Raw genomic sequence first — 13,898 nt, forward strand, 5'->3', positions numbered from 1 at the left:
CATATGATTTGTAGGAGTAGCTTTAGGTAAGTGATCTGATTATGATCTAGAGCTATTCAGCACTGAATTATTTGCTTAAGTGGTTGATTGCATTCGAAATCACGGAAAGTGTGCTTTTGAGGGAAAAAATGCATTAAACAAGCTTTTGTGGATATTTTTGTCTGACTGACTGATGTTGGGCACATAAAAGAGCATTTGCAAGGGTTCTGTGAAAAAAACCTGCAATTCTGTAAACATAGACATCCTACGCGCAGGATGTCTCAAGGGGTTCTGGAGACCAAATTTTGAAATTCTGAGTTGACCAGTGTGTTCAGAAGGTAGGTTTTACCCTATTTTCACTTGGAGAGTGGAAATTTGACCACATTTTGACAGATCAAAGCCAAAAGACGAGAATTGCCAAACATCCTACCCAAATTGTGCCAAGGCATAATTTTTGAGACCAAACCATAGGATGACTCCATAGGCATGTTCTAAATGTTGTATTGAGTGCATGTGATAAATTTCATTTCATTTGGGTCTGTGAAAGGGAAGATTGAGCGGACTTTAGCACTGTTGACTGAAAAAGGCAAGAACAGCTAGTTTTGGGGTCTTTTGACATCCAAATTAAAATCTAAGCATAGCATTGGGTTGTTGACATCATGGGGAAGCTGTGGGACAAGTCTGGGGTCAAACAGGCCAAAAAGACATCCTACGCGTAGGATGTCTTCTGTGTGATTTTGGACTCTAAACAAAATTCTGAGCATACCACAATGATCAGCACCTTAAGGAGAGTCTGTGGTTCAAATTTGGGGCAATTCTGAGCAGTTAGACATCCTACGCGTAGGATGTCTAAGGCATGATTTAGAGGCCAAATTCAAACTGTGGACATAGCAGGGTGTTGTATAGCCTTAGGCAAGCCTCCTAGGCAAATTTGGTCCAATTTGGAGTTGATTTGACTTGGGAATTCATCAGAACAGACATCAGGATTTTGGAACAGATTCTTGATCATTTGTCCAACCTATAGGTGTCAGAATCAAAAAGTAAAAATATCTGTGAGCTTAGCACATCAAGGGGAAGCTACAGTGCAAGTTTGAGCTGAAACAGAGCAAAAAGACATCCTACGCGTAGGATGTCTCCAGGGTCATAAAGTGGTCAAAATTCTACTTTGGCCATATAGGGAGGTTCTAAGTGTCTCAAGGATTCCAGAACATTTTTCAAAAGTGAATTTGGACCTTGTTTGGCCTATTTACCAAGCAAAGACAAGAATTGTCAGACATCCTACTCTTGGAGTGCACTAGAAGCTCTTGCAGCCTAAATCTTGACCTATTGGCATCCAAATTCAATTTTGAGTATACCATTGGGTTGCTGAGCACTAGGAGAATCTTGGGATCAAGTTTGGACAAAATCTGAGTAGTTAGACATCCTACGCGTAGGATGTCTCCAGCTTGATTTAGGACTCCAAACCAACCTATGAGCACACCACTGTGATCAGCACATCAAGGAGAAGTTGGGGTGAAAATTTCAAGTCATTCTGAGCAAAAAGACATCCTACGCGTAGGATGTCTCAAGGCCATTTTTAGGTCCAAAGGAAATTCTGACCATACCATTGTGTTGCTAGACTCAAGGGGAGTCTGTGGACCAAATTTTGTTAAATTCTGAGCATATAGACATCCTACGCGTAGGATGTCTCTAGGCCAGTTTTAGGGTCCAACTGTACTTTTGACCATACAGGAGTGTTCACAGTCTCACAGAGATCCCAAATCTTCTTTTAAATTTGAATTTGGACTCATTTTGACCATTCTAAACTGCATTTCACTGTTTTGGCCATAACTTTCACAAACGGTATCAGATTGGAAAAGTTTTTATATCAAAACGTAGCCTGAGAGTGGCTCTACAGATATTAAAGCAAAACTTGAACTAAATGATGCCGACGGCAACCGCTTAGGTCAACTTTGAAAAAAACGTCGTTTGAGGCCTCAAAATACATCCGCAAGTTAGGGGTGTCTAAAAGCGACAATTTGCGAGAATTGTGAGAAAACGGTTGCGGTTTTGGACATAGTTTCGACTTTTCCCTAACCAAAGCACTTGAACACAGTGGACTAAGTCTACTTGAACCAAGCAAAAGCTCTTAAGCCCAGAAATCATGTCTACCCTAGATTCAAACGCAGCGTACACAAGCTTGGAGATCCCGACTATAGAGGAATATCCTCCCATGATGGATCTTCCAAACTTGCAATTGATAAAGATCCATCTTGTTGAGAGAGTTTGGATGATTGGTCATGAGAGTGAAGGACTATATAGATACATTGACAACAATGAGGTCAATCTTTATAGGTGCTCACATCCATACCTAGAAGAGATAACGGATTACAAGCTCTTAATGTCTACACATACGGAGTCGACTGTCAATGGAGATCTATAGTTGTCGACAAGTATGGACGTGAGAATTCCTATAGGAATTCCAAGAAGAGAGCCACCAAGATTCCTTCAAGAGCGATAACGACAGAAGGATTGGGAGAGTCTCTGGTTAGACTTGTAGACAATCGACGAGTTAGACCATCCCAAGTCCAGAAATGGGTAAACAGAAAATAATCCGGAGATAAAGATCCGAGAGATCACGTAACGGCTTTTAGAAGAGTGATTAGAGCAGAGGCAGTTTCAGATTTTGCGACACAGTTTGCGGGATTTGGATTGACTCTAGAAGATGATGCAACTACATGGTTCGACTCGGTGGAAAAATGGGATTTTGAGACCCTAGATGAGCTGTTTGAGGAGTTTATTGAAAAATTCTGGCCAATAGGCATTGCTCACAACACGGTCTCGCAATCCATAGATTCAAACAAAAGAGAATGAATCAGTATGCAAAGCATCATTACGGCTCAAGAGATATGTTAAGCTCTGTTCGAGAGCGGAATTACCTACGCAAGCACGACTGATGCTGATCTTTATCTAGGGAATGAGACATGCGGGCCTTCAGAAGGATCTGCATATGATAAGGAGGACGACGTTAAACGAGTTGATCAAAGAAGCTCTTTATCTAGTGGATAACTGTGAGGCATACAAAGAAAAGGACTTAAAGAGTCAAGGAGATGACACATCCTCTCAGCACAGTGTTTCAAAGATAAGTAAGTCCATTGCCAAGCCAACGACACCTATTGATCAAGAAAAGCTTATCGACGACTTGGTCAAGAGGTTGATTCCTCTTGTAAGGTCTGATTCGGGAGAGCCAAAGTGGTGTGAAATTGAGAGAAAATGGACGAACCATACGGGGGAAGAGTGCTATTATAGCATGGAAAACGCTAGGGAGAGGTATGTACAACCTGTTCCAGAAGCACCTACTCCACCTAGATACATTACGGGGAATGCGCCAGGACCAGTAGGAGTTTTAAGGCCACAGCTTGTCTTAGGACAACAACCTCCGCTGCCAGGTGCTAGAATTCCGGTAGACATGAGATACATGCCAATGATGGAAGCATCAAATAAACCAACTCCAATACAAGATACAATGTGGTATAGAAACCAAAGTGAGTACTACCCTTTGGAGCAACAAAATATGAGAGAAACACATGGAGTGGTGAGGCCTGTACAACCTCCACCTCCTGGGTTTCAGTCGAAAGAAAGAAGGTATGAAATGGACGAAAGGACATTGCGATTCATTGTAAATAGCGGCTTATCTAGGTCAGAGCTTGCTTATAGCCAAGAGTAAATGCTAAAAGAATCTCCTCAACCAGAGACAGATTGTCACAAAAGTCATGACAACCACTTGGTCAAACAATGTCCTCATATGGAGATCACTGAAGTAAATGCCTATTGTCTTGAGTGTGGCATCACTCACTTGATCCCCGATTGCCTGAAAAAACCAAACCAAATCAGAAAAATCACGACAAATGAATTAGGGATTGTCAGCTACCTAATAGCTCAGAAAATGAAAATGTTGTACCAATTGCAAGTGGTTACGACAGCACAAGCTCAAAGGAAAGCTGATGAGAATCCAGAGACAAAGAACACGGAAAGTGACACGAGTCCAAAGAAAAATGATGGACCAAAGACAGACGCACCTAGTCAGAAAACCAAGAGCAAACGAAATAGTTGGAAAGCTAGAAAAACTACGATGAAAGCACGCAGGGAACGAGAGCAAAAATCCCTAGCTTAGAAGCTTACCGAAGCTGAGTAGAAGATAAAACAACATGAGGAAAAGGAGGCACCTTCTCTTACACAGATGGTTAAACCTCTAGAAGAACCATCCACGGATGAGAAACTGAGAAGTGCTAGTTCAGGAGGATCTGTGTGGGTAGAGAAGGTTAATGAGACATTAGATGCCCTCTTGAAAGCCTATGATGTGAGGCTCAAAAACAACCAAACCCAAGAACACACGTGGATGAAATATCCCTATTCGGAACTAGAAAAGCAAAAATTTGAAATGTGCCAGAAAATGATTCAAACAGCCCAAGCCTTACTAGAACCACCAGTTGCAAAACCTGAGGATGTGATCCGTGTCATGCCTACACAAGTAATCCCACCAAACCAGAAACTAAAAGAGCCAGATTCTAGTCATGAGCACAGACCAAACCTCAAAGACCAAGCATTAGAACCAAGGATAGTATTGAATACCACGGATAACTCTTCCGAGGGATTTCACCAAGCTATACCTGAGGATTGTAAAGAGATAAATGGTCTTGACGAATTGTGGAAACAAGTCAGAGAGGCCAATGAAGCCGATGACCTAAGAAGACGAGTAGACAAGACTAGTGATGAACGAGGAGTGTTTCTACCACCAATAGAGGAATTTGAGACTGGATCTGAATTGAATCTAGACGTGCGATATCGTATTGGGGAGACAAAGGATCTGTACAATATATGGATAGTCAACCCCATTCGCTAAGAACAATACCGTCCTACATGGGAGAGTACGAGACCAAGTCAGATGTGGTTGCAGTCCCATCACACAGACTGTCTCCCAACAAGGCCATCGATTCAAAGGGGCTAGTAGATATTCTATCTACCCCAATCACCTGTACAATAATGTTAGCCGAGTTGCTCAGAATTAAACCAAACATGTGGGCTAATGTGGGTAAATTTCTAGAGAAATTTGGTGTAAAAACCCCAATGACTCAAATCGAGGAAGGCATCAAAGAGCTTGAAATGCCTCAACTAAATACTAGGCCAGTGCCATTAAACAAGGTAGGCGAGTATTACGAGGGAGAAGAGGGAAACACCACCCTTCCAGTGGAATTCACTTTAAAAACCATGGCAATCCTTGACAATGGAGCTGGTGTGGCTATTGCAACCAAAGAGGTTTGGAAAAAATGGGGAAAACCTGCCTTGATATCCACACGAATGACCCTGCAGCTTGCAGACGGACACAAGGAAAAGCCCCTAGGACTGCTAGAAAAAGTACTTGTTACTTCTTGTGGCATTGAATATGAACACACTTTTGCTGTTGTTGACTTTGGCAAGAAGAACAACTATGACATCATTCTGGGAAGACCATTCATGCAACAATTGAAAATGGTCCAAGATTGGGGTTATGACCATATATACCTGAGACATATGGAAACCATAACAAAGATAAACTTGAGGGACCATAGCTATAGGGATGTGATGAGAACACCGGTTGAGGAGTTTGATTCCGCCACAGTAGCAGGATCAGAACTTCCAGCTTGGTTAGGTAAGCCTAAAGAACTGTGGATGTGTGGAGCTTCACAATGTGGTAGCTTGAAATGCGAGGAATGTATCCTAGAGCGGGTTATAGAGGATAGGGACTATATCCCAGAACCATTTCCTGAAGAAGAGTTAGAGCCTTTTGGATGGGAACACATCTTGGCTACTCTGGACGTGTGCGCCGTGGAGGATGCTCCCACAACAAAGTTTTGTGATGAAAATGGCTATGATGCCGTTCCTTATTTTGCAGTGAGTGTAATCCAGGAAAATGAAGAGAACCAGACATCAACAATCTCTCGAAATAAGGAGCAAACAAAGAAATGTGGAGAATCAAAAGATGAAGAAGACGACAAGTTCTATGACTCTGAAGAACACTTCGAGCTTCAAGAGGATCAATGACCGGAGAATCAATGTCATCGCTACACGAATAACGTGCATCAAAAGTGGATTCCAAACTCCTCGGTGAAGACACAACCACCACAAGCATCCTCATCCATGGCTCCTAATAAGGATGCAAAGACTCACCTAGGAGGAATACAACCAGAGAAACGATCTAACAATGCTCTAATCAATGGGCTAGAAAAGTCCTCCAAGAAACTACCACCCACGAGAAAACACACAGTAACTTTCCACTACCAGCCAAAAAATCAAGGGAAAGTACAAGAAGTCAACCTTGCTGAGGATAGTAGCGATAGTGCTGAATCTTACAACATCCCCTATCATCAACTCAGGCCATCACTATCACCAACCCCTTCAGCAACAACCATGACAGGTCAAAAGAACATGACAACAAGTCAAAGCCAAAAAGCTCGACAAATCTGGATACCAAAAAGCTAGATCGGCCAAAAACAAATATGGATCAAGAAGACAAAGATCTCTAATGAAAAATCACAAGATCCAACACCAAAATAAAAAGAAGGAAAGCGTGCACGAACGGGTAAGAATATCACAAAGTCGCAAGCTTTCACAGCTTAGGTTTGGGCTCCAAAGAAGTTGATTCAAGCACAAAAAAGTCAGGAATTCATTTGGATTCCAAAACAACCACAATATCAACTTTCAAAGCTTGAATCCCATCCCCACAAAGCGTACAAGGGCTGAAGCAAAGACCACTATTGACTCACACAACAAAAAGGTGGATCCCAAAGAAGTCTCTTCAAAAACAAACGAAGCACGGGCAAGTATGGGTTCCCAAACGAGCGTCAGCAACAAAACAGCCAATAATCACAAAGAAATGGGTCCCAAAGAAGAACAACAAAACTTCTGTCAGTGCATCGCCACTTGAATTCTTACAATTCTTCCTACGATTACAATACAGTTAGAAGAGAGCAAGTCGCTTCAATCAAGCAACGATACGGGAGCTTCACAGACCATTACATTGCTTAGAATAGGAAGCCTCACCAACAAATGCCAATAAGCAAATTGCTTATACCCACATCTTGCACAACATAAATCTTTTCCATGCATTGACTGTGTATGCATAATAGGGCTACATTACAAGGCCTGCATAGGCACAACTTTTAATTGCCCAAGCACGACACATACCCTTTGCGATACCCTGTTGTAAAGGATGACTCCAAATAGGAAGGGGGGAGGCATTCTGAATGCGGACCTAACATTATGACTATTAGAGGGCAATGTTTTGTGAGATGCATTGAATTTTTGCGTTTTATTGTGATAATTTTTTGACGAAATTTAGAGTATATGCCCTCATAGTAGTGTTACAGAGGAGTATGGGGACAAAATCCATATATGAGCCCCTAGGGACATGTGTATAGTGTACATAGCATTTAGATTTCTATTTGAATGATTTTTTTTCTGTGAAGTTTTTTTAAAGATTTTCTTTGTTGATTTTAAAAAAAATAAAAAAAATCCATAATCCACATGAAGAAAAGACTGACGAGAGGCCTGAGCACTACAAAGAGAAGAAGGTATAGGAAACGATGAAACTTCACGAAGTATGTCTCAGCAGCCACTACAACAGCCGAAGAACTTGTCACAAAGCAGTGTCAACATGCAACCGACAAGTCATACAAGTCAAAGTCGAGTAGCTACGCCACAAAATGAGTGAGGTGTTAGTCCCAAAGCTTCAAGTAATATTCTCTGTGGTCTAAGCGTCTTAGCTATTCTAGGTACTGCTCAAGCTGGAAGAGTTGAGCATATTTACATTGTGTTGCTCATGCTGGTATAGGTGATCAAAAGAGTCGAAGTCTAAGTACTTAAGTCTGGTGAAGTGAAGGAGAAGGTCTAAAAGACACTCACGTACTGAGCACAGTGAGATACGAGTGAAGAAACTTCTACATCGAAAACCCTTCTTGGAAAGGTGGAAGCTATTGAGACATCTTTTGATGTCACATGTGCATCTTTTGATGCTACATTTATTCCTCGAAACACCCATCATATCCTTCTTTCACATTGCATGCTTTTGTTGACAAATTTCTCATATGCATATAGAGTGTCCCATAATTGGCACTTGCATCAGGCACTCTTTCCGTGTTTCACCCAAGCACTCACCTTTCATGAACATGTACTTCAAGTTCAACTGCTCAACTCCAATATGAGCGTATACCAAAGGAATTTTTTTCCCACTGGGTTTTTTCCCTTTGGTAATCCAGGTTTTAGACCCTAATCTAAAGACACCTATCACCATCCTCTTGTACATATTCCTTCTAAATCAACAATAAGGAAATGCTACTCAAATCAATTGACAAATGAATTGGAGCACCAATTTTAGATCATAGCATACTTCTCCTCAATGGCGAGTCGAAGAATGGCCTACAATGACAAAGCTGCAGACAACACTAACAACATGATTGCACAGGAACAAAGAAGTTACCAATGAAGAAGAGCAGACACAAAAGTAATCAGAGGATCTCAAAATATGAATGGTTACGATGATAGATGTCCACTCTAATGGATCATAGTTCTTGTTGTGGTTTGACAAATATACAAGCAGTGCAACAGATGAAGCCAAAACAATTGCAAAGTGTTGACCAATGGGTCAACAAAACAACATAACTCAAGAACAAATAAGTCCTCAATGACAAAGAGTAGACATAAGGGTAATTAGAGGATCTCAAAAGCTTGTCCTTGATAATGCGCATCGAATGCTTGGCAGGGTTTTGAACCTCAAATTAGAATAATTAAGTCCTGGATTCGGCCTGACAGATAGACTTTGCATTGGAGTGCAACTTGGCCTAAAGAAGTTAAGGGTTTCGCCATACAATTTCTACAAAATCCTTACAAAGTTGTCATTGGCTCACAAGATCAGAAAGCCGATCACTCAATTCTACAGATTGTAGAAGTTGTTTCTGAGAATCACAAATACTTTGAATTGATAGATTTTCTGGAGCAAATGATGGATGGAGCTTTCTCTATCCATGATGATAAGAGTCAAGTTAAACGACATTGGGTTCTTTTTGAATTTAGATCTGGCAGTAGACCTATAATGACAGAAACAGATGCTGCAGCTCGGAGCGTGGATGTGAAAGACATAAAGTTCGTCATCAATTATGATTTTCCTGAATCATGTGAAGACTATGTACATCGGATTGGACGAACAAGACAAGCTACTGCAAAGGCTATAGTCTATACTTTATTTCCAACAACAAAACGACAGCAAAGACCACATCGCCAACGACAATCAGGTCATATCGGGGACGACATGAACGCGGAAGGGGGGAATGTTGACCGCTGGGTCAACAACACAACATAACTCAAGTTTCATACCAAAGTCTTATCTTTTACGAGTTATGAAATGCTGCGGATTATGGCTATAAACGTCATTTGTAATGAGTAGTTATTCTAGTTTCAGAATAGTTATTATGGCTATAAACGTCATTTGTAATGAGTAGTTATTCTAGTTTCAGAAGCCGGGGTGCAATGGCTCTTCCAAATTGTAAATACAAAGCCATTTGACCCTTTCAACCCCATTTTTTGGTTAAACCTAAGGTAGCCTTAGTATATAAGGTACTTAGGTCATTTTGTAAAAAGGACTTTTAATCATAATCAAAACTTTAGCGTTGCCGTCTACTGTGTGTGAGAGAGAAAGAGAGTGAGCGTGAGCTTTATCCTCTCGCTACGCCCAGCTCGCTCAACACATTGGAGATCCGACTGCACCATTGCTGTAGGCTAGAGGAGAGCTGCGCGACAACGCCAAGCATTCCACGCGAGACGAAGCGCACACGTCGACACATCTACGAGCTATTTGTGGCCGTAAGTGTATCAAACGATGTCTGTTTTCTACGTGCTAGTAGTCTATAGAATCGTGGCAACATAAGCTATGCATAGGTACTCATAAATTTCAGTTTCAGGCACTTTCAAAATTCTGCTCCGTCATCCTAGGCGTTTTCCGCAGATGGGTTTTGAGTGTAGAAGCTTAGGGACAGGTGTATCCTAGTGAGGGATGGTGTTCCTTAAGTTTCGTATGAATCTGGCATGATTAGGTGAGTTAACTTCCGTATGTGTGTATGTGGCTAGGTGGTGTAGTTGAGGGCAGTGAGCTTCTTGATTGTGGTTTAGTTGGCCTTCCAGAGTGTTGTATGTGTAGGATGGTCTTAGCCTGACAAGCTACAAAGATTTCCTCCGTGTGCGTATCGTGTCATCTGTGTCCTCGATTGACATTATGTTGATCTAGGTAGTGTTTGCATGCACTTCATGGGTGTGTGAGTCGCCCGTCCAACATTGAATGAAACTAGTGTTGAGATAAGCTTGTAACTTGTACTCATGGTGAGAACCTTAAGACAAGAATGCACCATTTATGTGTATAGTCACATTTTTCCTATGGAATCTGTAAGCCTCACACGTGCTACACAATTATAGTCACATGCTATTTGGTGTAGCCCACATGGTACTTGACCTTTTTTCCACATGTGGTGCACATCACTTTTCATCATTTACTGCCACCTTCTATTTGAGCATATATAAGGCCACCATACTTAACTTGCAATTCTCTCTCTCATTCTAATCAATCAAGCAAGTTTATTTTACATTGCATATTCTCTCTAATACTTATTGCTAGTTGTTATGAATCTCTTATTATGATGAATGCCTCGCTGTTCTATCCACCATAGATATTACACATGGTATCAGAGCTAATGAATAATTAGAATTTTTCAATTGTATCCATTAGACCTCTATGCTAGATTTAGTGATCTCTCTCTCTCTCTCTCTCTCTCTCTCTCTCTCTCTCTCTCTCAGCACTCAATTGATTCATATCTCTTTAGAAATGCAGCTAATTAATCTCAAGCTTAAGTATCTCTCTCTTTGGATTTGGGCAAGTCTATATGGCTACTACTCCCCTAGCCAATGTTTAGGGATAATTAGATTGAGCATTAAAATTTGTGTGATTTTTCTTCTTTATTAAAACTTTCTTGATTATGTTTTGTTTCTTGCTCTTCTCGCTTTCTCCAAGCCGAGTTACCCCACTTGATTGTACTATTGAAATCCATTTGTGTGTATAACGTTTTTCCAAATGTTTCAAATGCGCAAATTTATGTCTCATTTGGACCAAGCATTGAACAAGGAAATCTTATTAATTTTTTCATACATTTTTATGCTTGATTTCTTTACTTAACCGTGCTCATAAATCTTTGCTTTGTGTGTGTATGCTTGTTTGTTTGTTCCCCTCTTTGTTTTATTTATTTGCTAACTTTTGCTCATAAACCTTTGGTTTGTGTGTGTGTGTGTGTGTGTGTGTGTGTGTGTGTGTGTGTGTCTTCCCCTGTTTTCTTTTTGAAAGTGTAGATGCATGGCTTAAAAGACAAATGAACATTTTCTTTTGTAATGTTGTTTGAAATTCAACTACCCTTTTGCAATATACCAAAGCTTGAAGGTTTTTTACTTTGAAATCAATCTCATTCAAAGCACCCCTTCCCATTGAAACCTTTTGGCACCTTTTGGCTTTCAATTTAAAAGTCAAATTATCCAAGCCCATGCTCTTGTGCCATCAACAACTCCAACACATTAGCATCAAGAACCGTGAACAAAGTTTGCTACTTCCATGGCAAAGTCTCCATAAGCCTAAGCACAAAGCAATGTATGTCTTATCCAATCCAAAAATTACCCAAGTAGCCCCAAGCCAACAGATTTGCATGAGCTTATTTCCACATTTTGTATAAACCTATTGCATCCATCTTTTCATATACAAAAGCACTACATCCACCAAGGTGTGCCTTCACTACAACGAGAAGTAGATATGCACCAACCCATTTCAAAAAACCAAGTGCACCCACATATACATCAACATTAGAATCATCCAAATTCCCAAAAATCAAGGAAGGTAATGCATAGAAGGAGGCTCATAGTTCCCTAAAGAAAGTGATGACTTGCATCTGTAAGTGTTTAAACACTTCCTCAAACCATATACTTTGTAGGTAAGACCTACACTATTTTTCTTGCATCAGATTTGATCTTTATGAGCCGTATATAGTTACTCCTTAATGTAACATGTATTAGACTCTTTTATCAAAATCCATGCTATATCATGTAAGCTTCAGATTATGAGGGCATTTGTTGAGGTAATCCTATAGCTTGCACTCATGATAAGAACAAACCCTTAAGCCAAGCATGCACCATTTATGTGTATAGTCACATTTTTCATAAGGACCCTATAAGCCTCACATGTGCCTATTTGGTATAGCCTACTATAGTTGGTGGGTACACGGAGAACCTAAAAAACACACAAATATCATGCTACAAATGATAAAATCAATAGGTTCGCATACTTGGTGAGTCGCACATACGCACAATTGAGAAACAATACACGATCTGAGAGAGATAGAAAAGGAGAGAAAGAATGAGATCACATTAATGTGCACCTCCTATAGACGAATGCTACACAGGCACAGTGAGAGAGGAGAGGTCAAAAGAGAAAAGGGCACAAACACTGGGTGCAATCTCCCCCCATACAAGAGTGAGCAGTTTTCTCTTGCACATATTTACTTATAGATTTTTTGAATGCTCAAAATGATTACAAATTGTTCATCCGAACATAAAGTGACCATTGCTCATAAAAAGCACTTTAATAATGAAATATCCATAAAGTTGCTATCCTTTTGCATAGTGCATAGTTCACTTATGCTTTTATTGCATGACAATTGTAATAAATAACTATTTATCGATTTCCATTACATACCTTTCCGTTAGGAAGCAACCACCTTTAGTTACTAAGTAAGGAATCTGCAAGCACCATATTAGAGAGTTTGAGACTTTAGAGCCAATTTGAAAATAACCGATGTCTTAAAGATTTGGCCATATGGACAAATCTCAAACTTTTTTTAAAGGCCAACTCCTTCCATAAGATAGTACTTGAAAATCTCTTTTGAGCCATGATCTCAAAGCTTTGGCCATGTGTTCAAATATTAAGCTCCTTTTGAAAGTGATTATTGGAAAATTTTCAAATTCACTAATATGGTGTTGGCCAGCAGCAAATCATACTTCAAAAATAATGGTTAAAATTATGTATAAAAAATATCATGGAACAAAATAAAAAGCCATAAACTGAAACAAATGAATTTGCTTATGCCTATCGTCATCCACATGCTGTATATTATAATGTCCCATACCACGAGAATAGACAGTGTATGTCATATGTCTGAATGTATGTAGATATCATTCGTCACAACCATTGTTACATAATCAAATTTCATTAATTCAATGTATACTATTGAAATCATATGATCATAAACCAAATTCAAAAATCCAACTCCAACTCCAACACCAAATCCAAATCCAAATCACGTTCATTATATACCTGGGTAACAAAATCATACTAGGGGCAGTGGTGGCCAATCACTGCAACATGATTTTGTAATCAATGTTCCCTAAATCAACGAATCAATACTAATCAAGCGTGCTACCTAAATCAGTGAATATGCACTTGTGCTACCTAAACCGACAAATTTGCACTAGTAATGTTTAAGCTAGAGAATCTATTGTTTGCTGGTATGTTGCCTAAATCAGCAAATCTGCACTCATGCTACCTAAATCGATGGATCTACATGGATAATTGGTGTTGCCTAAATTGGACAATCTACACTAAGATGAACATTTACACACTGCCTAAATGCAAATATGTGTGCACACGGCCAATGGACTAAGCAAGGCATAAAAGACAAAACATTGACTACCTTTTTGTCATCAAATTGGAGTATATTTTATTTGACATCACCTTAGCTCATGTGAGTAGCTTTTAAAGTTGTCTGGTGGTATTCTCCATTGTTGTAAAAGTCCAAAACTACCTGAGTGTAGCTCCTTAGGTA

This window comes from Adiantum capillus-veneris, chromosome 1, assembly GCF_014529385.1.
Source record: "Adiantum capillus-veneris isolate H3 chromosome 1, ASM1452938v2, whole genome shotgun sequence".
Lineage (NCBI taxonomy): Eukaryota > Viridiplantae > Streptophyta > Polypodiopsida > Polypodiales > Pteridaceae > Adiantum > Adiantum capillus-veneris.